Source organism: Coenobita brevimanus, chromosome 59 (genome assembly GCF_032717465.1).
Source record: "Coenobita brevimanus isolate Jiangsu-jjx chromosome 59, ASM3271746v2, whole genome shotgun sequence".
Taxonomy (NCBI): domain Eukaryota; kingdom Metazoa; phylum Arthropoda; class Malacostraca; order Decapoda; family Coenobitidae; genus Coenobita; species Coenobita brevimanus.
The window spans coordinates 13,809,718-13,835,012 of record NC_137012.1 but is presented as its reverse complement, the minus strand read 5'-3'; the positions used below and the strand labels follow the sequence as shown (position 1 = coordinate 13,835,012).

The 25,295-nt window shown below is 43.8% G+C and overlaps 1 protein-coding gene across 1 annotated transcript in view; it reads right to left on the bottom strand.

Annotated features, from left to right (window-relative positions):
• Positions 1 to 25,295, bottom strand: part of Nup133 (nuclear pore complex protein Nup133) — a 600,491-nt gene that overhangs the window by 475,032 nt on the left and 100,164 nt on the right. The window lies entirely within an intron of this gene.

Sequence of the window (25,295 nt, the reverse complement as noted above, 5' to 3'; positions counted from 1 at the left end):
GTCTCCATGGCTGTTTAATATATACATGGATGGGGTTGTAAAGGAGGGGCAGGGTAGGGCAGTGGATGTCGGGGTGGCTCTAATGAATGAGGGTGAGCTTTGGAAGCTTCCGGTGTTGCTGTTTGCTGATGATACAGTACTGTTGAGTGAAGATGAATGGGAGTTGCAAGGTTTGGTGAATGAATTTGGGACAGTGTGTAGGAGGAGGAATCTGAAAGTTAATGTAAACAAAAGTAAAGTTATGGTGTTTGAGAGGAATGAAGTCACAGAGTGTGCAGTGAGGTTGGATGGTGAGGATATGGAGAATGTGAATGCATTCAAGTACTTGGGTAGTGTGATGAGTAAGGATGGAACTTTGGGGGATGAAGTGTGTGAAAGGGTACAACAGGGAAGGAAGGTTGTTGGTACACTGAAAGCAGTGATGAAAAATAGGGAGGTGAGTATGGAAGTTAAGAAGTCACTCCATGACAGTATTGTGATCCCTACCCTGACAATGGAAGCGAGGCATGGTCCTTGCAAGAGGGGAACAAGTCAAGAGTGAGAGCAGTGGAAATGAGTTACTTGAGAGGAGCATGTGGAGTGACGTGGAGGGACAGGTTGACGAATGAAGAAGTGAAGGAACGCTGTGGGGTGGATGTGGATGTGGTTGAGAAGATTAGGAGAAATACACTGAGGTGGTTTGGACATGTGAAGAGAATAGAGAATGAAAGACTGACTAAGAGGGTGTATGTAGGTGAGGAGGAGGGAAGGAGAGGGAAAGGTAGACCGAGGATGAGGTGGAGGGATGGAGTTGAGAGGTATATGAGGGAGGGGGGGGTGAGTTGGGGAGAGAGTAGTAAAATGGTGGGTGACAGAGCGACTTGGAGGCGTTTTGTCTGCGGCCATCCTTTGCGGGATTAGGGCGTCGGGCTATAGATAGATAGATAGACCTTTAGTCAATAATTAACTTGTTTCTTCCTCACTGTAGTCGCCTTTGAATTATATTCTAGCGTCACCCATAGCTGCCTTCATTAATGACAGTGGATTGTCTTGTTATTGTTGTGACGGCGAATTGTCCCAAAACCGATCAGCGTCAGAATGTTGCCTTGTGCTTACGTATTTGGATGTTGAAGTTTTGCTGTTGCAGTACTGTATTTGTAAGTTATAGCATTAAAAAAACTTAACCACTTAAAGTGTTTCATATTGATTACCAATAGCAGATAACAGCAAAACACCACATCTAGGGGGTCTTGGGAGAAAAATAAGGAGTAGTTCAAACTAACTAGGTTTCGTGCCAAACGCGCCAAGGTTGGAACATAACCTACATGTTTGGGGCGAGCTTGCTGTATATGTATGCTGGACAAATGGCAATGACAGATTATGTGTGTGTGGATGAGTGAATGAGAAGACAAGTGTTGGATGCAAGAGTGTGGAGAGGGTGGGGGAATGGAATCTCAGACCATCACTCAGTGATGGCCATGGTAAGACTGCACAGAAAATGGGTGAAGAGACAAAGGGGAAGACAGGAGGGAACAGCTCATGTGAAAAGAGTGGAGAAGTTGCAAGAGAGTGAGAAAATGGCAGAGTACAGTCACTATTCGTTATATGTTGATTCAGTATATGATATTTCGCTACAACGATAACAGAAAAGTTCAACCCCAAAATCCGATTTGCAATGAATTTCCCACTATAACGATGTTGCCCTCGGAAAATTTTGTACGAAGCGCCAGGCAAATGCAAGGCGACAGTCGCTTGTCTCAGGCAAGATGGCAGCCCATGCGTGCAGAGCATTGTTTTGGTTCAGTTGCTGTCCCGCCACCCTTCAAAGCCCTGTCTTTTCCACTCGTTCATGTGTGCCCCCCTGCTATCGTCACCTCTCAGCCAAGCATCGTGCTACAGTAGGCCTATACATCGTGTAGCACCAGGCCAAACATTACGCAAGTATGACTTGTGTTGTTGCAACAATTTACTGTACGTGAGTAATGCCGCCTGTATCGGTGTGATAGTGTTTGTTTTGGTCTTGGAGACGACTTGGACCGACACAGGAAGTGATTAAGGTGGGTTGTCATTTTTGTTTCAGTCTTCGGTATGTGACTTTGGGAAGTTGAGTTGACATAACCCCCTTTTTATAATGTGTTTCAATCTCCTGATTTACAATAAAATTGTTATACGTTAAGGTATGACCTGACGTAACCCCATCATATAACGAGTAGTGACTGAATCAGAGCACAGCAGAAGAAAGATTGGGAAGGTATGAATCAGAGCAGATGGAAGGGGTGGAAGAAGGATGCAAGATATTCATGGAAGAGATAGGCACAGCGTGTGAGGTGGTTTGTGGAGTGAGGAGGAGATGCAGGGGTGTGCAAGGGACATGGTGGAGTGATGAGGTGAAACGAGCTGTGGAACAAAAGAAGACAGCATATAGTGACTGGGTAGCGAGTATAAGCAGGGAAGAAGATGAGAGAGAGAAGAGAGAGAGATATGTCGGCAGGAGAAGGGAGGTGAAGAGATTAGTGATGGAGAGTAAGAAAATCAATGAAGAGTCTGGGAGGAATATGAGTGTGAAATGGAGGAGAGTAAGAACTGTTTTGGAAGGAGGTAAAGAAAGTAAGACAGTGTGAAAGTGGAAATAGTAGAGGAGTGAAAGATGGAAATAATAGATTGTTGGTGGAGAAGAGAGAGAAAATGAGGAGATGAAAGGAGAACTATGAGGATCTGTTGACTGTAGAGGGTGAGAGCAGTATGAGTATATGTGGTTGGGAAATGGCTGGGAGAAGAAGAGATGAGTGGAGGGAGGAAGAGATCAGTAGGGAGGAAATAGTGGAAGCAATGAAGAAGATCAAGATGGGAAAAGCCCCAAGAATTGATGGGGTGTGTGGTGAAATGCTGAAGCATGGGGGTGGGATTGTTGTGGAGTGGATATGGAAGTCGTGTAAATTTGGCTTGGGAAGAGGGAAGGGTTCCAGAGGACTGGAAATCAAGTATAACTGTTCTTTTACACCAAGGAAAAGAAGAAAGAGAAGTATCTGGTAACCATAGAGGTATTTGAAAGTTGTGTAAATTTGGCTTGGGAAGAGGGAAGGGTTCCAGAGGACTGGAAATCAAGTATAACTGTTCCTTTATACCAAGGAAAAGGAGAAAGAGAAGTATATGGTAACCATAGAGGTATCTGCCATCTTAGTGTGACTGGAAAAATTTATGGCAGAATACTTATTGACAGGGTTAGGCATATAACAGAGGAGCTAGCTGGAGAAGAACAAAGGGATTTTAGGAAGGGAAAAGGGTGTGAAGATCAGATATTTGTTCTAAGATGTTTAGTGGTGAGGTATCTAAAGAAGGGAAAGAAAGTGTATGCTGCCTTCATGGACTTGGAGAAAGCATATGACAGAGTAGATAGGCAAGGTATGTGGAAGGTATTAAGAATATATGGAGCAGAGGGGAAATTGTTGAGTGCTGTGAAGAGTATGTACAAGAGAGCTAGAGCTACGGTGCGAGTGGATGGTAAGATGCATGAGTTCTTTGATCTCAATGTGGAACTGAAACAGGGATGTATGATGTCTCCATGGCTGTTTGATTTAGCCTATACATGGAAGGGGGTGTAAAGAAGGTGCAAGGTCGGGCAGTGGATGTGGGGGTGGCTCTAATGAATGAGGGTGAGATGTGGAAGATTCTGGTGTTGCTGTTTGCTGATGATACAGTATTGTTGAGTGAAGATGAATGGGAGTTGCAAGGTTTGGTGAATGAATCTGGGACAGTGTGTAAGAAGAGGAATCTGAAAGGTAATGTAAACAAGAGTAAAGTTATGGTGTTTAAGAGGAATGAAGTCACAGAATGCACAGGGAGGTTGGATGGTGAGGATATAGAGAATGTGAGTGCACTCAAGTACTTAAGTAGTGTGACAAGTAAGGATGGAAGTTTTGGGGATGAAGTGGGTACAGCAGGGAAGGAAGGTTGTTGGTTCACTTAAAGCAGCGATGAGAAATAGGAAGGTGAGTATGGAAGTTAAGAAGTCACTGCATGAAAGTACTGTGATCCCTACCTTGACGTATGGAAGCAAGGCGTAGACCTTGCTAGAGGGGAATAAGTCAGGAGTGAAAGCAGTGGAAATGAGTTACCTGAAAGGAGCATGTGGAGTAACAAAGAAGGCCAGTTTGATGAATAAAGAAGTGAAAGAACATCATGGAGTGGCTGTGGATGTGACTGAGAAAATTAGGAGAAACACACTGAGGTGGTTTGGACATGTGAATGGAGAATGACAGACTGACTAAAAGGGTGTATGTAGGTGAAGTGGAGGAAGGGAGGGAGAGAGGAAGACTGAGGGTGAGGTGGAGGGATGGAGTTGAGAGGTATATGAGGGAAGGAGTGAGTTGGGGGGAGGGTAGGCAAATGGTGGGTGACAGGGCGATTTGGAAGTGTTTCTTCTGCGGTCACCCTTTGCGGGATTTGAGCGTCGGGCTAGTTAGGTGTGTGTGTGTGTGTGTGTGTGTGTGTGTGTGTGTGTGTGTATGTATATATATATATATATATATATATATATATATATATATATATATATACATACAGTATATACAGTAATTCCTCTACTTTCCGGACGCTCACTTTCCGGACATCCCCACTTACCGGACATTGTGGGCCTGGACCATCGGAACTGAAAATGGCCAAAAAAAGAAAAAAATTCCAAAAAAATCCAAATTTTTCCCCACATGTAATTTGAAATTGCCGCACGGCGCCAAACAGCTGCTTACACCATGGCCCCTTCACCCCTTCCTTCCTCCCCCCTCCCCCCTTCCCTGTCAGGGTTGCCGTTTGTCATTTTTCATTACCAAATGTGGGCCAATTTGGTAATGAAAAATTCGTTTGGTAATGAATCAGAATAATGCATTACCATCAGATTTTTCACATGTATGAGGGTACACAGGATGGAGATGGTGGACTGTTTGCTCTCTCTAATTATTCTGCTACCCTACATAGCATGAAAATAATCAACATGGTGTTATAAGGAGAGTGATTACAAGTATTTCCACTTGTATATATAATTAGTGAAGAATAAATGCTAGCTTTACAAATTTGGTAATGAAAGTTGAGGAGACTGGTAATGTGGCCGTTGCGATCTGGCAACTCTGTTTCTCCGACATCAACAGTTACTCTCTAACTTTGATTGTGAATAGACACTGGAAGCCACATGTGCTCGTTTTTTGTGAATAAACAGTGAATATACTGCAATACCTCGCCTCTAGACCACATGGGAATTTACAGTGTTGTGCAGTGTTAAGAAATTTGAACTTAGAGCGCAAAGGATCAACTGTAGAGTGCAAATTGGCAGTTCATCTGGTGGTTAGAACTGCAGTGGTGCAGTTAAGAACAATGTGCGGTGTTAAACAAATATAACTCACAGTGCAAAGAATTAAGTACAGCACAACACTGGATTACTGTATATGCTTCAAGAGCACCACTGCCAAAACCTTAGAAAGGCAGCCACAAACGTGATGTAAGTACCCTGGCTGAGGTAGTGTCACTTCTAATTCCTCATCCTTTGGTTCCTTTTCATTTATTTCATGATTTATGTCCATTATTGGTGTGAATAGGGTCTTAAATAGGTTTAAATAGGTGCCATGCATGTCCGGTAGGGAGTTATTTAGGTGGCTTTCAAAGTTAGGCTGGGTTAGGGTCTATAAGTACCAGTCCAGGAGGCTGGTGCCCACTATCCGGACAGGACCAATTTCTGGACGTGCCTTTGGCTCTATTACGTTGGATACTGGAGGGATTACTTATATATATATATATATACATATATATATACAGTCATCTCTCCTAAAGTGCGCCTTCGCAAAGTGCATCTCGCCGAATGTGCGATGGGGTCTGACAATAATTAATTACAGTACAGTAATCACTCCAATATCCGGATCAATAGAGCCATCGGTAGGTTCGGATATTGGTTTTGTCCGGATATTGGGCCCCAGCTTATGGACTTGTACTTACGGACCCTAACACAGAGAAACACCTATACAACTCCCTCCGGACATGCATAGCACCTATTTAACACCCAAATCACACCAATAAGGCACATAAATGACTGAAATAAATGCAATAGACACATAAAATGTGGGTTTAGAAGTATGTTCATACATTAATAAACATTCTGGTACTTATGGACTCTAACCGAACCTAACCTAACCGAACCTAACCGAACTCTGAAAAACACATTCCTACTGCACATGCATGAGGTAAGTTTAGTATGGAAAGAAGTACAGTATGACACTTTCTGGTAAGTATAGTATGGGAAAAAATACAATATGAAACATTCTGGTAAATATAGTATGGAAAATAGTACAACATGAAACATTTTGGCTACTTACAGCAAGTCCCTGGCCACCTCGATGAATAACCGCCTCCTCTCGGACTCTGACAGTAAGAACGATTTCCTGAAGCACTTGCACTACACTCTTCCTGAAGTCTTGCACTGAACTTAGTCACTAACACACAGAAGTCCGTTCTTTTCACAGTGTTCACTTTAGTCCAAATAATGTTCCATTAAATTTAAGTGTTGCACATTAACTTTTCCCAAGTTTTTTTAAGTTTCCAAAGCCAAAACAAAGAAGGTTAGTTACGTTAAATTTCTTTTCTACTTAGTCTTTTCTCCCAACTTGAAAACCTTAACACAACACACCGTTTTTTTCACTGCACAACACTCAAAATTCCCGTGTGGTCTAGTGGAGAAGTTCTTGCTGTTTATTCACTGTCAGAGCCCGAGAGTATCACTGGCAGGCGTCCAAGGGGTGCATCGGTGGGTAGTGGTGATGGCGTACCGACTACAGAAGACTCTGAAGACAGCCGCAAACTCACGTCGAGCGGTGACTCCACTGTAGCTGATGTGCTGGGCTGTGGCTCGGAGCATGAGGGCCTGTCTTGGGGAGGCAACGGAGTGGAACCAGGGCTTGGCACAGCGGGGGTCACGGGCCTGAAAAAACTGTCAATCGTTGACTGACGCAAGGACCGACGATTCTGGCCGATTGATGATGCGCTGCCGGAAAGCACGCACTTCCTCCACGAGTCCCAAGGGCCCCATCTCCCTGTCGCAGTCCGGGTGTTCCAGGTAGTCTAGGACGAACTCTAGATGTTCCCGGAGTGCGCTCAGCTTGGGGATGGCTGGAGTAGTGTCCTGCTGGGCGGAGTCTGCATCATCATCACCTTCGTCGTCGGAATCTTCAAGTTCGGGACTGACACCAGCAACCGAAGACGCGATCTCGATATCAGACAACGTCTGATACCCAGGATCGCCCTCGTCGTCGTCCAACCACTCACGAACATCGTCCACATCAACATCGTCGCCGTGCGTACGTGGCCGTGCATGGAAGTCATCCACGTCAAACCCTAGGAAATCGTACTCCACATCTGTTCCGAGAAGCAGACGAGACCAACCATTTTCAAGAGTTTTCACAGGGACTTCCTTCCATGCACTAGCCCAGTTGTACAGCGCAGACTTGATGTTGTAGCGGCGAAGGTTTTCCAAAGTCCGCTTGCCTCGAGTGTCACGTCCTTCCCTGCGCTCGTCCTCGTCCTCGAGAACCACCATCACCTCGTCCAGGAACTTCCGACGGTACAGGCGCTTTGTTGCCACGATCACTCCTTGGTCCATTGGTTGAATGAGAGCAGTCGTATTAGGTGGCAGAAACATGCACCTAATACGGCCATTCTCAGCAACCAAGTCCTTGTCGCACGGGTGGGCAGGTGCATTGTCGAGGAGAAGGAGAGCCTTTACCTGGTCGCGAGGAATTCCCAGTGTCTTCGTCTGGTAATGTATGACCTCCTTGACGAAGTGATGGTGAAACCAGTCTTTGAAAATCACAGCTGTGAACCATGCTTTCAAAGAATGGTACCATACGACAGGAAGGACATCCATCACCCCACGAAGGCACCGAGGCTGCTTTGCACGGCCAACAATAACGGGCTTAAGCCGGTGCATGCCGTTAGCATTGGCACAACACAAAGCAGATATCCGTTCCTTAGAAAGCTTGCGGCCAGGTACACGCTTCTCCGTCTCATCGGCGAGAGTGTTCGTTGGCACCGAGCGATAGAATAGGCCAGTTTCGTCAGCGTTATAGACTTGACCGAGAGTGAGGCCCTCCCTGTCGATCAAGCCTTTCACCTTGTGCCGAAACTCGTCCACTCCATCCTCGTTAGCGTCTCCAATGCTTCGCCATGTGCTTTACGGTTAGTAAGGCCATGTCGCAACTTGAACGCGAAGAGCCAACCCTCGGATGCCTTGAAGTCTAGGGCGTCGTGAAGCCTTGCAAACTTCTCAGCAGCAGCCTTCAGCTCCGTTCCCACGTACCATCACACCAGCTGCACGTTGCTGTCGATACCAAATCAACGTGGAGCGGTCGATCTCTGCATACTTGGGAGTAAACATAACCTTCCTCTCCACGTTGCGTTTGCTTCTCGACGAGAAGTCAGCCGTGTACTGCATGAGCTTGTCTCTGGGAACGCTTGATATCAAACAAAGTCGACCGGGCCAGGTTGAACTCGCGGAGAATGCGAGAGGAAGACCAACCCGCATCAACCTTCTCCAATATCACCCGTTTAAAATCCAGAGTCAACACCACTCTCTTCCTTTTCTCAGGAGGCGGGGCCATCATCACACACACTAAGAGTAGGGCAGAGAGCAGCAGGAGGCCTTGCAGCAAGTACGGCACCACCACAAAAGCGAGCACGTGGGCAGCCATGACGAAGAGCGTAGGTCTTGTCGCGGTGAGAGACAGGCGGGAAGTGGGGAGGATGCAGCGGCGCTCTATCGGACGTCGGAGGAATGACGAACCAAAACAATGCTCTCACGCGGCGCGCGGCAAAGTTCAAATTACGGACGGCAAAAAATCGATTTTTTTTCCAATTTTTTTGGATTTTCGGACCATTTTGGGAATGTTTGATCCCAGGACGATAAGGTTCGGTTAGTGGGGATGTTCGGTTATTGGGCGTCCGGATATTAGAGGGATTACTGTATTTAGAAATTGCGTTTGCTACTTGCAATGTGTGACGGACATAAAAATTGAGGCAAATACGGTATTCTCTCGCAACTCGCAAGTATAATTTGTAGTGTGTGATGGGTAAAGGTGGGGCTGATGAGTATGTGTGGTGGGGAGCTGCTGGTGTGTGAGCAAGTGGTGGACACAGCAGCAGGATGATGATGCAATGTCTGTAGTGTCTGACCTTGACTCTGGGGGTTTCCTGAAGCAGCACCTAACCTAGTGCAAACTAAGATGTGCATTCCATAAAACTGGCCGCACAATACAGTAAAACCTTGATATAACAGACAGAAGATGCAGGATGTTACCGAGATCCTTCATGCTGTTGAAATTCTTAAGGAGGCCATGAACAGGGATCCTAATGAAATCCGACGCCAGGAAGTGATACATACCGTGGAAAACAGTGTGTTACTATGCTGATCTGTACAGGAGACACATTAACAAGAGGACTCAGACACTCATCACTAGCTTCTTCCAGCAAAAGGAGGAAGAGAGAAGAATCCTAGAACAGGCAGAAGCAGGACCTTCCATGGATGTGGACGAGGATAGTGATTCTGAATGTGATTTCGAAGGATTTATGAGGGAGGTTAAGGAGGAGCAGCAGCCATTACCCGCTAGTGACGCCAAGAGCCATCTTTCGGGGAACCAGTAGGACTACCTACAGCCTCGGATATCATCTTCCATTCCCAGCAAGCCCACCAGCACTATCCTAAAAGGTTAGTTATCATTCATAGTACAGTAACATTTATTATAATTACAGTAGTACCAATATATGTATAGGTATATGGTAGGTATTTAGGGTGACTTTTCCTTGGGTTGCAGACATAATTCATTTTTCCCCATAAGCTCTATTGTTAGTCCAACACGTTTTTGGTCCAACACGTAACCCATGCATGACAATATTACCGTGCTGGACACGAGGGTACTGTATATATATACAGTATATATATATATATATATATATATATAGGTAAGCCCTTAATTCACACGAACTTTTTTCAGGCGTTTTCGGCTATCCACGAATTTTTCGTACAATAATTAAAACATAAAATTATAGTATTCAAGGAAATAATTTTAATATACAAGAGAAATAAATAAAATATAAAAATGCCTACGTGAAGCCCGTGTGCATACATATATGTATGTGTGTGTGTGTGTGTGTGTGTGTGCGTGTGTGTGTGTGGGAGGTCGGTCTACCACACACACAACACAGTCAGTTTGAATCCGACGGTCGAACCATGCGTGATTCGCGAATCGTTATTTGTGGCTTATTTTTCTGCCTTCCAGTGACTGCTTGCCTTGTCTGCCAACATGGGGCCTAAGCATAGTGCTAGTGATGCACGTGGTAACACACCAAAATAGACTAGTAAAGTGATGTTGCTGACAGTGAAAGTTAAAGTGTTGGACAAACTTAAGGGAGGAATGTCGGCGACAATTCTCCGTCAGGACGTTTCCCCGTCATTTATTTACATACCAGTTTATTTAGCAAGTACAGGACACTAGTTTTTTACTTATATGAGATATAAAATCTACCTGAAAATTAGTTATTAAAGTATTAATTAATCAATAATAAGTATATTTATAGAATGACAAGAAATCGTCCATGTTTTGATGGTGAATTGACTTCGTGGTGAATTGTCTTGGAACCGTGTGTTTGGGGTAAGTCAACTGTTCTTACAATAAAGAAGGCAGCACGCAGCATACGGGAGGCAGTGAGGGGTAGTGCACCAGACTGTGCTAAAGTGTCTCCACCTATGCCTGTGAACTGGCTTGGAACCATATGTTTGGGGTAAATGAGTCAACTGTTTGGACAATAAAGAAGGCAGAATGTAGCATATGGGAGGCAGTGAGGGCTATTGCACCAGACTGCTGAAGTGTCTCAATCTGTGCCTGTGCTTGTCAGATTTCAGTGTTAAATTTCTTACATTTTTGTTGTTTTTCATACTTTATGCTAGTTTATAAGGTGCATGTAGTGCATAAACAGTATTATTCAGATGTAATGTACTTAATAGACATGTGTAATTATGTGCACACAAAGGCAGAACATATACGCGAATTTACCACATACGCGAAGGGTCTGGAAATGTAACCCTCGCGTGAATTAAGGGCTTACTTGTATATATATATATATATATATATATATATATATATATATATATATATATATATACAAGTTATCCCTTAATTCACGCGGAATATTTTCCCGCGATTTCGGTTATCCACGAATTTTTTTGTACAAAAATTAAAATATTAAATTATAGTATTCAAATAAATAATTTTAATATATGAGAGAAATAAATAAAATATAAAAATGCCAACCCGCCGCCCGTGTGTGTGTGTGTGTGTGTGTGTGTGTGTGTGTGTGTGTGTGTGCGTGTGTGTGCGTGTGGGAGGTTGGTCTCCCACGCGCCACACAGTTTGAATCTGACCCTCCAACCGTGCGTGACTCGTGAATCGTTTTTTGTGACTTATTTTTCTGCCTCCCAGTGATTGCTTGCCTTGTTTGCCAACATGGGGCCTAAGCGTGGTGCTAGTGATGCACGTGATAACACACCAAAGCGGGCTCGTAAAGTGATGTCACTGACAGAGAAAGTTAAACTGTTGGACAAACTTAGAGAAGGAATGTCGGCGAGTGCTGTTGGTCGTATGTTTGGGGTGAATGAGTCAACTGTTCGTACAATAAAGAAGGCAGAAAGTAGCATACGTGAGGCAGTGAGGGCTAGTGCACCAGCCTGTGCTAAAGTGTCTCATTATAAGAGAGATAAGCACATTATAAAGATGGAAAATGCCCTATTTTTGTGGATGGAGAACTCTCACAAGCGTGGTATACCCCTTGACTCCAACATAATTAAAGAGAAAGCACTTTCTCTGTACCAGACTGTGTGTGAAGCTGACGGAGGTGAAGGCACTTCATCAGCTCCTGACTCTCCAGTTTTCAGTGCAAGCAAAGGGTGGTTTGAAAATTTTAAGAAGAGATTTTCCCTTCGTAACCTCCGCATCTGTGGAGAGAGTAGATCAGCTGATCATGAGGCAGCACGTGACTTCCCGGCTGAACTAAGTGATATAATTAATAAGGAAGGCTACGTGCCAGAGCAGGTCTTCAACATGGATGAAACTGCTCTCTTCTGGAAAAAGATGTCTGCCAGGACCTTCCTCAGCCATCCATGCCCCAGGATTCAAGGCAGCCAAAGATCGGTTTATGCTGATGTTCTGTTGCAATGCAGCTGGTTTTATGATTAAGCCGGGCTTAATTTACAGGGCTCAGAATCCTCGTGCCCTTAACCCCTTAACCGCGGGGCGTCACTTTCATGACGCTTGGGAGCAAGGGATCATACCGCGGGGCGTCGCTTTTGTGATTCTGTGTTATTTTAAATTCACCCGGGCTTCCATGTGGGGGCTTGTATCATCTATCAGTACTGCCAATGTCCAACACTAGTCAGCACTCCTAATCTCATCTGTACTCCCATCCATTGTTGACAATTTAGCCATTTCTCCCCGTTCTTGACTCCCCTCCCTACCCCCCCTCCATTACCCTATTCTCTCGCCTGCCTGGCCGTGCTACGCTAAGTAAATCTTCCCTGGAATTTTTCACTGATTTCATCCATTGAAATAAGCCCTATGCGCTATTCTTATACCAAATAATATATACAAGAAAGAAATAAGGTAAGTGAGAGTGCCATACACCTGGAATTGGCTAATTATCACCTGACAACAACTCACGTGCACTCGTTTGCTAATTTTTGCTGTTTTTTTCCCTTGAAATATGCCATATAATCTATTTTCGTAATAAATATACATATAAGGAGGGAAGGGAGAAGCCTAAGTGATATTTACATTCACCTGGAACTACCTAATTTATAATGTATTGTCTAGATTTCCTGCCAATCATTTCAGTGCTATACATAGCTGTTTCAAGAGCTAACATTGGTAGTACTGAATATCCCCTAAGTAGGCCTCCACCTGGCCCTCCCTTATCAGTTTACTCTCATCTTCCGAAGTGGAGGTACGTCTGTTCCTCTTGCTGACTTCAGGGCCTTTTTCACCCCCATGCAAAGGGCCCTGTGACCTTTACCCCCTACTAAACCTTGTGTGGAAAGAGGTAAAGGGCTGACAATTGATAAAAGAGTGACTACGATCTTTCTATTGAGTAAAACAGTGCAAGTGGAATTGTAAATAATGTGTAAATAATGTGTAAACAGCAAATGAAAGTAATGAATGTAAATATACGTGAACAATGGAAAATAGTTTTATAAGTTACTTCAAGTGACAGTACATAACACAGTGTAAATAAAATAGAAATGTAAATAACGTAAATAAAATAGAGAATGTAAATAGAAATGTAAATGAGTAGTATTATAAGAATACGAGTATATACCCTAGGAGTAATGAAAGTGAAAGTTTCACTCTAGCATGTCTGAATACTATGAGTTATGAGAGTGAAGATGAAAGTGACATTCACTCTCAATGCTAGTATACAGGACGAGAAAGTGAATGCTACGTATTTTACTGAAAGAAACTGAATCCCTACAGTGACAATAAACTAATACTACTGAAGGAAACTTATGGATAAAGACTGTAGATATATATAAGTGTTATATAGTAATAGAAATATAAAGTGTGAGGGGTTTTATGAATAATAAATGACAGAGTACCAAGAGTGAACTAGCGCAAGTGCGGCGGTCAGACGCGCTCATAATTTTCATTGCTTTCACAGTGTTTTTTTTTTTTGGAGTATGGATCCCAAAGTACTTGAAAATCATAAAGTAGTGTTTATAGTGTTAATATCTGGCTGTGGTAATCATATTACGGGTTGTCGGGAAGTGTAAAGTGGAGACTTCGTTACCCAACTTCAGAGGTCTCCACAAGTCCTACGGTAACTGACGAAGGCTCAACAAACATTCCAGGAGAAAGCTGAAGGTATGTGCCATAAGCATATAAAATTTTAATATTCTAGGACTAATAACTGATTTTTGGCAAATATTTTTTGAGAGTCTGTCGGAGCCCGAATAACCCCGCGGCACACGCAAAACATTGGTAAACATGCCCACGGTGTAGGGGTTAAAGGAAAAGACAAGAAGCAGCTACCTGTCTTCTGGATGGCAAACGCTAAGGCATGGGCTACCCAGCCTCTCCTGAAGGACTGGTACCACTCCAACTACCTGAAGTGCGTAATTATCTGTGTAATAAAAAGCTTGACTTCAAGGTCCTCCTCATCTTGGATAATGCCCCTGGACATCCACCAGCCCACAAACTTGAAACTGAGGGTGTTAAGATCCTCTACCTCCCCCCTAACACATCTTCATTAATTCAACCCCTGGATCAAGGTGTTAATCGCACTTTTAAGGCACATTACACCAAAAAGTGCATGCAGCGCATTGTGGCTGGGATAGAGGATGAGAATAAGTCCGTCATGCAGATGTGGAAGGACTACAGCATCGCCGACTGCCTTCAGACGATCAAGGGGGCTTTGGACGAAATAAAACCACACACAGTGAATGCATGTTGGAAAAAATTGTGGCCAGAATGTGTTCACGAATTTAAGGGGTTTGAGTCTGTCTCAAAAAAATCCACTGCCTCCCACATCGTATCACTGGCACGACAGATTGGTGGTGAAGGATTTGACGATATGGATGAAAAGGAAGTAGAGGAACTGCTGGAGAGTCACAGAGCAGAGTTAACAAACGAGGATCTGGTGGAGCTGACTCAGTCTACTGAGAAGGATGAGGAGGATGAGAAGGTTGATGATGGCTCGCCTGCGTCTCAGTTGACGCTGGATAACTTGGCTGAGGGTTTAAGGATGCTGAAGGCAGTAACAGAACATTTTTACAACATAGACCCCAACATGATAAGATCCATTAATTGTAAAGAACAGGCTGAAAATGCTTTTGCTTGTTACCGGCAAATTTTCGGTGACATGAAGCGAGCTGTATCTCAACCTAAAATAACAATGTTCTTCAGCCAGCGTTCATCACGTACATCCCCCAATCAGTCTACAACCCCAGTCATTCAAAGTGACGAAGATGATGTTGAGGAAGATAAGGTCGATGACCCGTCGACTCCTCCTCCCACCACTCAGTAAATCCCTGCTCCACCACCCACTCTACCACCCACCAACGCCTGTGTTTGTCAGCTTTCAGTAAGTTTTTTACTTATATGAGTTATAAAATTCCCCTGAAAATTAGTTATTAACTCCTCCCACCATGCCTACCTGCTGCCCGTGTGCATACATATGTGTGTGTGTGTGTGTGTGTGTGTGTGTGTGTGTGTGTGTGTGCGGAAGGTCGGCCTACCACGCACACACAGTCAGTTTGAATCCGACGGTCGAACCGTGCTTGACTCGCAAGTTGTCATTTATGGCTTATTTTTCTGCCTTCCAGTGACTGCTTGCCTTGTTTGCCAACATGGGGCCTAAGCGTATTGCTAGTGATGCATGTGGTAACACACCAAAATGGACTCGTTAGGTGATGTCGCTGAAAGAGAAAGTTAAAGTGTTAGGCAAACTTAGTGAAGGAATGTCGGCAACAATTCTCCGTCAGGACGATTCCCCGTCATTTATTTACATAACAGTTTATTTAGCAAGTAGAGTACACTAGTTTTTTACTTACATGAGTTATAAAATCCCCCTGAAAATTAGTTATTAAAGTATTAATTAATCAATAATACGTATGTTTATAGAATGACGGGGAATCGTCCAGGGTGCAAATTGTCCTGATGGGGAATGTCCATGTTTTGACGGTGAATTGTCTTGGAATCGTATGTTTGGGGTGAATGAGTCAACTCTTCGTACAATAAAGAAGGCAGAACATAGCATACTGGAGGCAGTGAGAGCTAGTGATTCAGACTGTGCTAAAGTGTCTCCACCTACGCCTGTGAATTGTCTTGGAACCGTATATTTGGAGTGAATGAGTCAACTGTTCGTACAATAAAGAAGGTAGAGAATGTAGCATACGGGAGGCACCAGACTGATACTGTCTCCACCTGTACCTGTGCTTCTCAGCTTTCAGTGGTAAATTTCTTACATTATTGTTGTTTTTCTTACTTTATGCTAGTTCATTAGGTGTATGTAGTGCATAAACAGTATTATTCAGATGTAACACACTTAATACACATGCATAATTACGTGCACACATGGGCAGAACATATACGCGAATTTACCACATACGCGAAGGGTCTGGGAACGTAACCCTCGTGTGAATTAAGGGCTTACCTGTATGTATGTGTATATATATATACACACACATACAGTAAAGTCCCATTATTCGGAATCTATGGGACTGGGATGATGCCGAGATATTGGATTTGCCGAATAATCAAAAACCAACCCACTCAGTACCTTAAATATATTGGTGAACACTGTCATCACCACTTATGGTATTACAACTGTGTTTGGAGAGAGTACTGTATACTGTACAATATTGCAATCAATACAGTACTATACCTGAATCTGAAATATATATATATTCATTCATTCATTCATTGCCAGACGCCATGTATCCCAAACGGGGTGGCCAACGGCTTAGAGTTAATTGTTTTACAGGGAGGGGCACTAATCCTCCACCAACCCCACTTGACACGTAGGGATGCCAACAGCATCTGGTATTCCCAGGCGGTCACCAAAGGCAGAAAATGCAGCGAGAAAAAAGCACCGTCCAATGCGAATTATGCAACTGAGTGGCACTGTGTTTAAACAAAACATCACGTGAGAGCAGAAGCGTATTTCATTGGGCGACATCAAGATCTCGTCACGATAGCGGGCGGGGAAGGCTACTTGATCGGAAGTTTTGACTGGCTGTCAGCGTCACGGGAACGTCCAGTATGACCGTGTTGGACCAGGGGTGATCGAGCTAGAGGCGAACTCTGCGGATTTCGCCCACTTCTTGAAGCTCTGTCAGTGTTATGCTTACGCACCTGTTTTACACTACTTAAATCATATTAAATCGTACTAATTTTTTGCTCTCCGTGCTGGACGCGAATCGTGCTGGACAAACGCGTGTTGGACGCGAGGGTTCTATTCTATTCTATAGCCTGACGCCCTAATCCCGCAAAGGGTGGCCGCAGACAAAATGTCTCCAAGTCACTCTGTCACCCACCATTTATATATATATATATATATATATATATATATATATATTAGTGAACATATACAAGTGTAATGACACAGTAGGCATACATGTCAGATAACACTTCCTGGATGACCGAAATGATACGGAATATTACCTACCACCTCAGTACATCACTTGTATTGGTGAACTCATCACTACTTATATTATTACAAATATGTTTGGAGTGAGTGCTGTATACAGTACTTTTTCCAAACACAAAATAAATAGCCGGAAAATTGCATAAAATAAAGTGAATGAATATGAATTGGTAAGGTCTTTCTGATGAAAGTTAAACGTATATTTAGTGCTCATTCTTTTGTTCATTTTTTTTCTTTTTTACATGTGAAAGGGAGAGTATTGATGGAAACAGTAATGTATTCCATTAACCCCTTAATAACTTCCGGCGTTGAACAACTCTTTACAGTACCGATGTCAATGATGTCGAGTTAGTGAGCTATGAAAAAACTGTGAACAATTATTGGAAGGGAACGAAGGTCGCTGGTATGTTTACACGACTCTTCGATACGATTCCAAGCAGTCAGAAGGTAGGTTAATCTCAGATTTTTTCGCCCATTTGGTAAATGTACCGTAACTTTGTAACTTCTCCCGTGAATCATAGCATGGGTTTAAGAAGCTAAATAACACATTGTTAGGTGCGCCAGACATTTATCTTCACATTTTTAAGAAAATGGAAGAAATTTAATCCCTCTCTGAGTATGTAGAGTAAGTTTAGTCCATTCTTCTGAAATCAATTTGTTTTTCTTAAAGATGTGAAGATAATCGTCTGGCTCACCTAGCAATGTGTTATTTAGCTTCCTAAACCCATGCTATGATTCGCTATGAGTCAGGGAAAAATTGATAAAGTTACGGGGCATTTACCAAATGGGCGAAAACATCTGAGATTAACCGACCGCCTGGCTGCTTGGAATCGTAGCGTAGAGTCGTGTAAACATACCAGTGACCTTCGTTCCCTCCCCATAATTGTTCAGTTTTCTTTATAGCTCACACTAACTTGACATCACTGACATCGGTACTGTAAAGGGTTGTTCAGTGTTGGAGGTTATTTAGGGGTTAATGGGATACATTACTGTTTGCATCAATACTCTCTCTTTCACATTAAACACAAAAATGATCAAAAGAATGAGCGTTAAATGTACATTTAACTTTCATCAGAGAGACCTTAGAAATTCATATTCCTCCAGTTTATTTTTAAGTATTTTTCTGACTTTAGGTTAGGTTAAGTTTGGTTAAAATATTAGGTACAGTTAAACTCGGTTAGGTTAGGTTTAGTTAAACAGGACAGTCCGTTCCACCATTCGTTCATTTTCGTTCGTTTTTAAAGGCTCCAACATGCTTGCATGTGTCGGCCTTGGTCACCTAATGGTGGCTCTCCACGCTGCACGATCCATTGCAGCCTCCCTGTTCAGTCCCTTAACCCTAAGGTCACACTTAATGACCTCGTCCCATGTCTTTCTCGGTCTACCTCTCATAACCCCACCCCCAATATTAACACTTCTCACCTTCCTCACCCAATTATCATCCCCCATCCTCTCCACACGTCCAAACCACCTCAATCTACCTCTCCTCAGTCCCATCCTACCTCTCAACTCTTCCATTGTAAACCCAGCTCCTCCAGGCCTTGGACGCAGGGACGCACTGCACATCCACCTAATCATTGTCATTTCTGTACGTCTGAGCCGGCGAATATCTTCCTCCCTCACTGCCCAGGTCTCACTGCCATATAGCATTACACTCCTAACACATGCTGCATACAAAGACCCCTTAGCATGTAGGGAGAGCCCTCTCAATGTCAGGAGAGGCAAGAGCTCCCTGAACTTCTTCCAACCACTTCTCACCCTAGCCACAGAGCTAGCTCCAGCCCCACCTCCAGCACACAACATGTCTCCCAAATAACAAAACTCTTCCACACGTTCAAGAGATTCACCTGCAAGTTCAATCCTTTCACGTCTGACAATCTCCACCTGCTCACCCCGGCACGCCGTACACATAAAATCAGCATTATCTCGCAGTCTACCTCTGATACCACTACATCTCTTATGCACCCATTTATCACACACACCGCACAAGATGGAATTACTTCCCACGCCCTTGTGGCAAACTGCACATGGCCACTCTCCCTCATCTTTGACAGTACCGCCACCAACCCTAGATATCATCACTTTTGTTTTATCTGCATTTACCCTTAAACCCTTTTGCTCCATACCATCTCTCCACTTCCTAAACCTTTCCTCCGCCTCCCTTTCATTCTCTGCAATCAACACCAAATCATCAGCATACAACAACTCCCACGGGAGTCCGTTTCTAAAGTCACGTGAAAGGGCTTCAAGTACCATGATAAACAACATGGGACTCAAGACTGACCCCTGATGCACACCAACATTCATGGAAAACTCATCACTCAAATCTCCATTCACTCTCACCTGGGTGTGAGCACCCACATACATGGCCATAACCACCCTAACTAGCCACTCCTCCAAGCCAAGCTTTCTCATTGCCCACTTCACCACCTCTCTAGGGACTCTGTTGAAGGCCTTTTCCAAATCAACAAAAACAAAATAAAGATCCCTTCTCCTACCAATATATTTTTCCTGAAGCTGTCGAACAATGAATATGGCATCAGTGGTTCCCCTACCTGGCATAAACCCAAACTGCATCTCATCAATATTCACTCTTTCTCTAATCATACCTTCTAAAACTCTCTCCATTACCTTCATTATCTGATCTAAAAGCTTTATACCTCTATAATTTCCTCTTTCCAGGGCATCACCCTTCCCTTTATACACATTTACAATTACACTCTTCAGCCAATCATCTGGGACAACACACTCATAAATAATCCTATTTATGATGAATAAAAATACTAGAGCTGTCACAGCCATACAGCTAAAAACAATGGAGAAACTGATTTAACAAGCACCATTTATTTTTGGGTAATGCATTACAGTATCAGTGGTTCATGGGCTATGCAATTACCGGTAAATGTCACTTTCAGGAAGGCATCAAGAATGAACGAATTTCAAGAATTAGCGAGGGAGCTTGGAACGTAACCCTTGCTAATTTGGAGGGGGTGTTTACTGTACTGTATGATACTGTGCAATATTGTAATCACTACAGTACTATACCTGAATCTGAAAAAATATAGAAATTGGTGAACATACAGAAGTGTAATGAAACTAGCCTACAAGTCACAGATAACACTTCCTGGACTGCCGACATGATTCCGGACATCTGCCGAACAATCAAAGATTTTCGTAAATGGGACTATTTTTCAAAACTGCCGAAATGTCGGATCTACTGAATAATCAGCTGCTGAATAATAGGACTTTTACTGTATTTATATATATATATATATATATATATATATATATATATATATATACATATATACAGTAATCCCTCCACTATCCGATGTAATAGGGCCATAGGCATGTCCGGAAAGTGGTCCTGTTCGGATAGTGGGCACCAGCCTCCTGGACTTGTGCTTATGGACCCTAACTCAGAAAAACACCTATAGAACTCCCTCTGGACATGCATGGCATCTATTTACGACCCAAATCACACCAATAAGGGACATAAAAGATTGAAATTTGCAAAAGAAGCATAAAATGAGGTTTTTGAGGTAGGTTCATACAATATTAAACATTCTGGGTACTTACAAGTCCCTGGCTCCTGGACTGGTAGTTATGGACCCTAACCTAGCCTAACTCAGAAAAACACCTCCCTACTGCACATGCATAGCACCTAAGACACAACATATTCACACCAATAAGGGACATAAAAGAGTGAAATGAGGTGTTTGAGGTAAGTATAGTATGGAAAATACAGTAGAGTACAGTATGAAACATTCTGCCTACTTACAGCAAGTCCATGGCCATCTCGATGAATAACCGCCTCCTCTCAGACTCTGACAGTAAGATGGATTTCCTGAAGCACTTGCAGTACACTGTTCATCAAGTCTTGCACTAAACTTAGTCATTCGCACTCAGAAGTCCATTCTCTTCACACTGCACACTCTTTGTCTTACTTATGCTCCATTGTAACTTAATAAGTGTTGCGCTCTGCACTTTAAGTCTTTCCACTCACAAAACCAATTTCAAAACAAATCATAAGTGTATTTACGTTAAATTTAGTCCAAAAATTTTGTCTTTTCACTCGTCTCTACTTTCTTTACAATACTGTATGCACTGTTTTTCTTTCACTGCACAACACTAAATTCCCGTGTGGTCTAGTGGAGAAGTTCTTGCCGTTTAATCACTGTCAGAGTCTGAGAGTATCGCTGGCAGGTGACCTAGGGGTGCGTCGCTGGGTCGCGGTGATGGCGTACCCGCTGCAGACGACTAAGAAGATTGACACAAACTCACGTCGAGCAGTGACTCCACCGTGGCTGATGTGCTGGGCTGTGGCTCGGAGCATGAGGGCCTGTCTTGGGGAGGCAACGGAGTAGAGCCAGGGCTGGGCACAGCGGGGGTCACGGGCCTGAAAAAACTGTCAATCTTTGATTGACGCAAGGAACAACAATTCTGACGATTTATGATGCGCTGCCTGAAAGCACGCACTTCCTCCACAAGTCCCAAGGGCCCCATCTCCCTGTCACAGTCCGGGTGTTCCAGGTAGTCCAGAACGAACTCTAGGTGTTCCCGGAGTGCACTCAGCTTGGGGATGGCTGGAGTAGTGTCATGCTGAGAGGAGTCCGCATCATCGTAGCCGTCCTCGTCGGAATCTTCAAGGTGGGTACTGACACCTGCAACTGAAGATGCGATCTTGATATCAGAAAGGGTCTGATACCCAGGATCGCCCTTGTCGTCATCCAACCACTCACGCACTTCGTCCACATCAACATCGTCGCCGTGCGCACGTAGACGTGCATGGAAATCATCCACGTCGAAACCTAGGAAATCGTACTCCGCATCCGTTCCGAGAAGCAGATGAGACCAACCATTTTCTAGAGTCTTGACAGGGATTTCCTTCCATGCACTGGCCCAGTTGTAAATGGCAGACTTGATGTTGTAGCGGCGAAGGTTTTCCAAAGTCCGCTGGCCTCGCGTGTCCCGTCCCTCCCTGCGCTCGTCCTCTTCCTTGAGAACAACCCTCACCTCGTTCAGGAACTTCCGTCGGTATAGGCGCTTTGTTGCCACGATCACTCCTTGGTCCACTGGTTGGATGACAGCAGTAGTATTAGGTGGCAGAAACATGCACCTAATCCGGCCATTCTCAGCCACCAAGTCCTTATCGCATGGGTGGGCAGGTGCATTGTCGAGGAGAAGGAGGGCCTTTACCTGGTCACGTGGGATTCCCAGTTTCTCCGTCTGGTAATGTATGACCTCCTTGACGAAATGGTGGTGGAACCAGTCTTTGAAGATCTGGGCTGTGAACCATGCCTTCAAAGAATGGTACCAGATGACAGGAAGGACATCCATCACCCCACGAAGACACCGAGGCTGCTTTGCATGGCCAACAATAACGGGCTTAAGCCGGTGCATGCCGTTAGCATTGGCACAACACAAAGCAGATATCCGTTGCTTGGAGAGCTTGCGGCCAGGTAAACGCTTCTCCGTCTCCTCAGCTAGAGTGTTCGTAGGCAAAGAGCGATAGAATAAACCAGTTTCGTCAGCGTTGTAGACTTGACCAAGAGTGAGGCCCTCCCTGTCGATCAAGCCCTTCACCTTGTGCCGAGATTCCTCTACTCCATCCTCGTTAGCGCCTAAAGCTTTGCCATGAGACTTACGGTTGGTAAGGCCATGCCGTAACTTAAACGCGAAGAGCCAACCCTCCGATGCCTTGAAGTCTAGGGCGTCGTGAAGCCTTGCGAACTTCTCAGCAGCAGCCTTCAGCTCCATACCACGTACCATCACACCAGCAGCATGTTGCTGTCGATAACAAATCAACGCGAAGCGGTCGATTTCAGCAAACTTGGGGGTAAACATCATCTTCCTCTCCACGTTGCGTTTGCTTTTTGACGAGAAGTCAGCCATGTACTGCATGAGTTTGTCTCGGGATCTCTTAATATCAAATAAAGTAGATCGGGCCAGGTTAAACTCACGAAGAATGCGTGAAGAAGACCATCCCGCATCTACTTTCTCCAATATCTCCCACTTCTTCTCCAGAGTCAATACCACTCTCTTCGTCTTCTCAGGCGGCGGGGCCATCATTACACACACGAAGGAGAGGCATGAAAGCAGCATGAGTGCCTGCAGCAGGTAAGGCACCACCACAAAAGCGAGCACGTGGGCAGCCATGACAACGAGTGTTCACTCGCGACAAGAGACAGGCGGAAAGAGGGGTGAGGATGCAGGGGCGCTCTAGCGGACGTCGGAGGAATGACGCGCCACAACAAAGCTGTCCCACACCGCGCACGCCAAGTTCAAATTATGGACAGGAAAAAAAAAATTTTTTTTTTCTTTCTTTTTTTTTTCTTTTTTTTTTTTTTTTTTTGAATATTGGATCCTGGGACGATTATGTCCAGTTAGTGGGGATGTCCGGAAAGTGGGCGTCAGGAAAGTTGAGGGATTACCGTATTTTTGTCCAGAATTGCCTAATCGGCATTCCTTCAGTCCAACACTGACAAATGTGTCTTAGTGCGTCATCAGTTCCTCCTCAGACTAACACCGTTTTGACTCGTTTTGAGTCATCATGTGCGAAGGGGTTAAAATCACTTGACTAAAACCATGCCAACCCTGCTTTATATGTTTAAATGGTATAGATACAGCCACCATAAACCTTCTTCACTATGACAGGACTCTTTAATGCTGCATAAAATCATTAGGTGGTACCATGCACTCTGATGAAATCAGGGCAGCCTGATGGAAGACATAGTGACAGGCAATCTGTCTTTGGCCACCCCCTCCAGGATACAGATAGACAGATTAGTAAAAAGGCTCCAACAAGCTTCTATGTGTTGGACTTGGTCACCTAATGGCAGCTCTACATGTTGCTTGATCTTTGGCAGCCTCCCTATTCAGTACTTATCCCTGTCACTTTTATCTACCGTAAACTGGGGTGAATTCGGACTCGAAGAGAATTTGGATATTATTGCAATAAAAAGTTGTTTAAATTAATTAATAATTAATGAATAAACATATTAGAAATCTGTTTCCTCCCAACTGTTTGTAATTCTTTACTGTACTTTCGTGTATAAAGATACTTAATATATCACGTGACACATACCAAGTATATACTAAAAAGCAAACATATGTAAAAAGAATAAAATTTGTAACATTGGCAAACTTTCTTTGGCAGAAATGTTAACCTGCCCCATCCCGACGTTTTTGGACCTTTTTTTTTTTTGCCCCAAACATCCGCTTATGGTGAGAAACATCGAAAATTCATAGAGAAATCGCTCACCTGAGGTTTAAAATACGCGATTTAGGTACGTGTACTTCCTTACCTGACTGGGTTTTCTAACAGGCTGGCATCAAAGAAAACGAGTTCTATGGGAGGGTATCTCTTTTATCCACTCATAAACAGTATTTATTTATTTACTTGGTACAAATTTGTATGTAGAACAAGAGTATATTGGTTTTCAAACAGTAATATAGGCATTATAAGCATTGTTTCACTCACTAACTCATCACCATTCATGACCTTTTTTTCCCACATTACCTGATCATCATTTCTGATTGTTTCTTCCTCTAATGCTCAGTAAACTTTGTCCTCCACATTGTCATCGATTGGGGAATCACTCTGGCCCTGAATGTCTTTATTGGCCAGGTCACTGGTAACAGGTGAATTGCCAAGACAATGGCGTGCAGGGGGGGGGGGAAGATTATGCGGGGTAAGGCATTGTTCCTGCTTGGCATCTTGTAGAGGAATAGAGGAAGGTGTCCTGTGTATACATGCCAAAAATCACTCACGAAATCACTCGCGAAGATTGAAAATTGTGCAAATTAGGGACCTTGCAATGTTGTCGTGTTAATTCACGTCGCCGGGACGGCGTGGGTTAATGAATATATGCAGGAAAATCTTCGGTGCCCGGATGTACTTTCATGCGTAGTGTCAAAGAGCAAAGTAAGTAATTGGCGTTATCTTCTCAATTAATCTCTTAACTGGGCATTTAATGAAATTTTTAAAATTTTAATGCAAATTGGAGTCAGTTCGGACATGGGGCGAATTCGGACAGGGGGAGTATGAACGAAAAAGTAACACTTTTTACAATGTACAATTGCTTATAATTTCC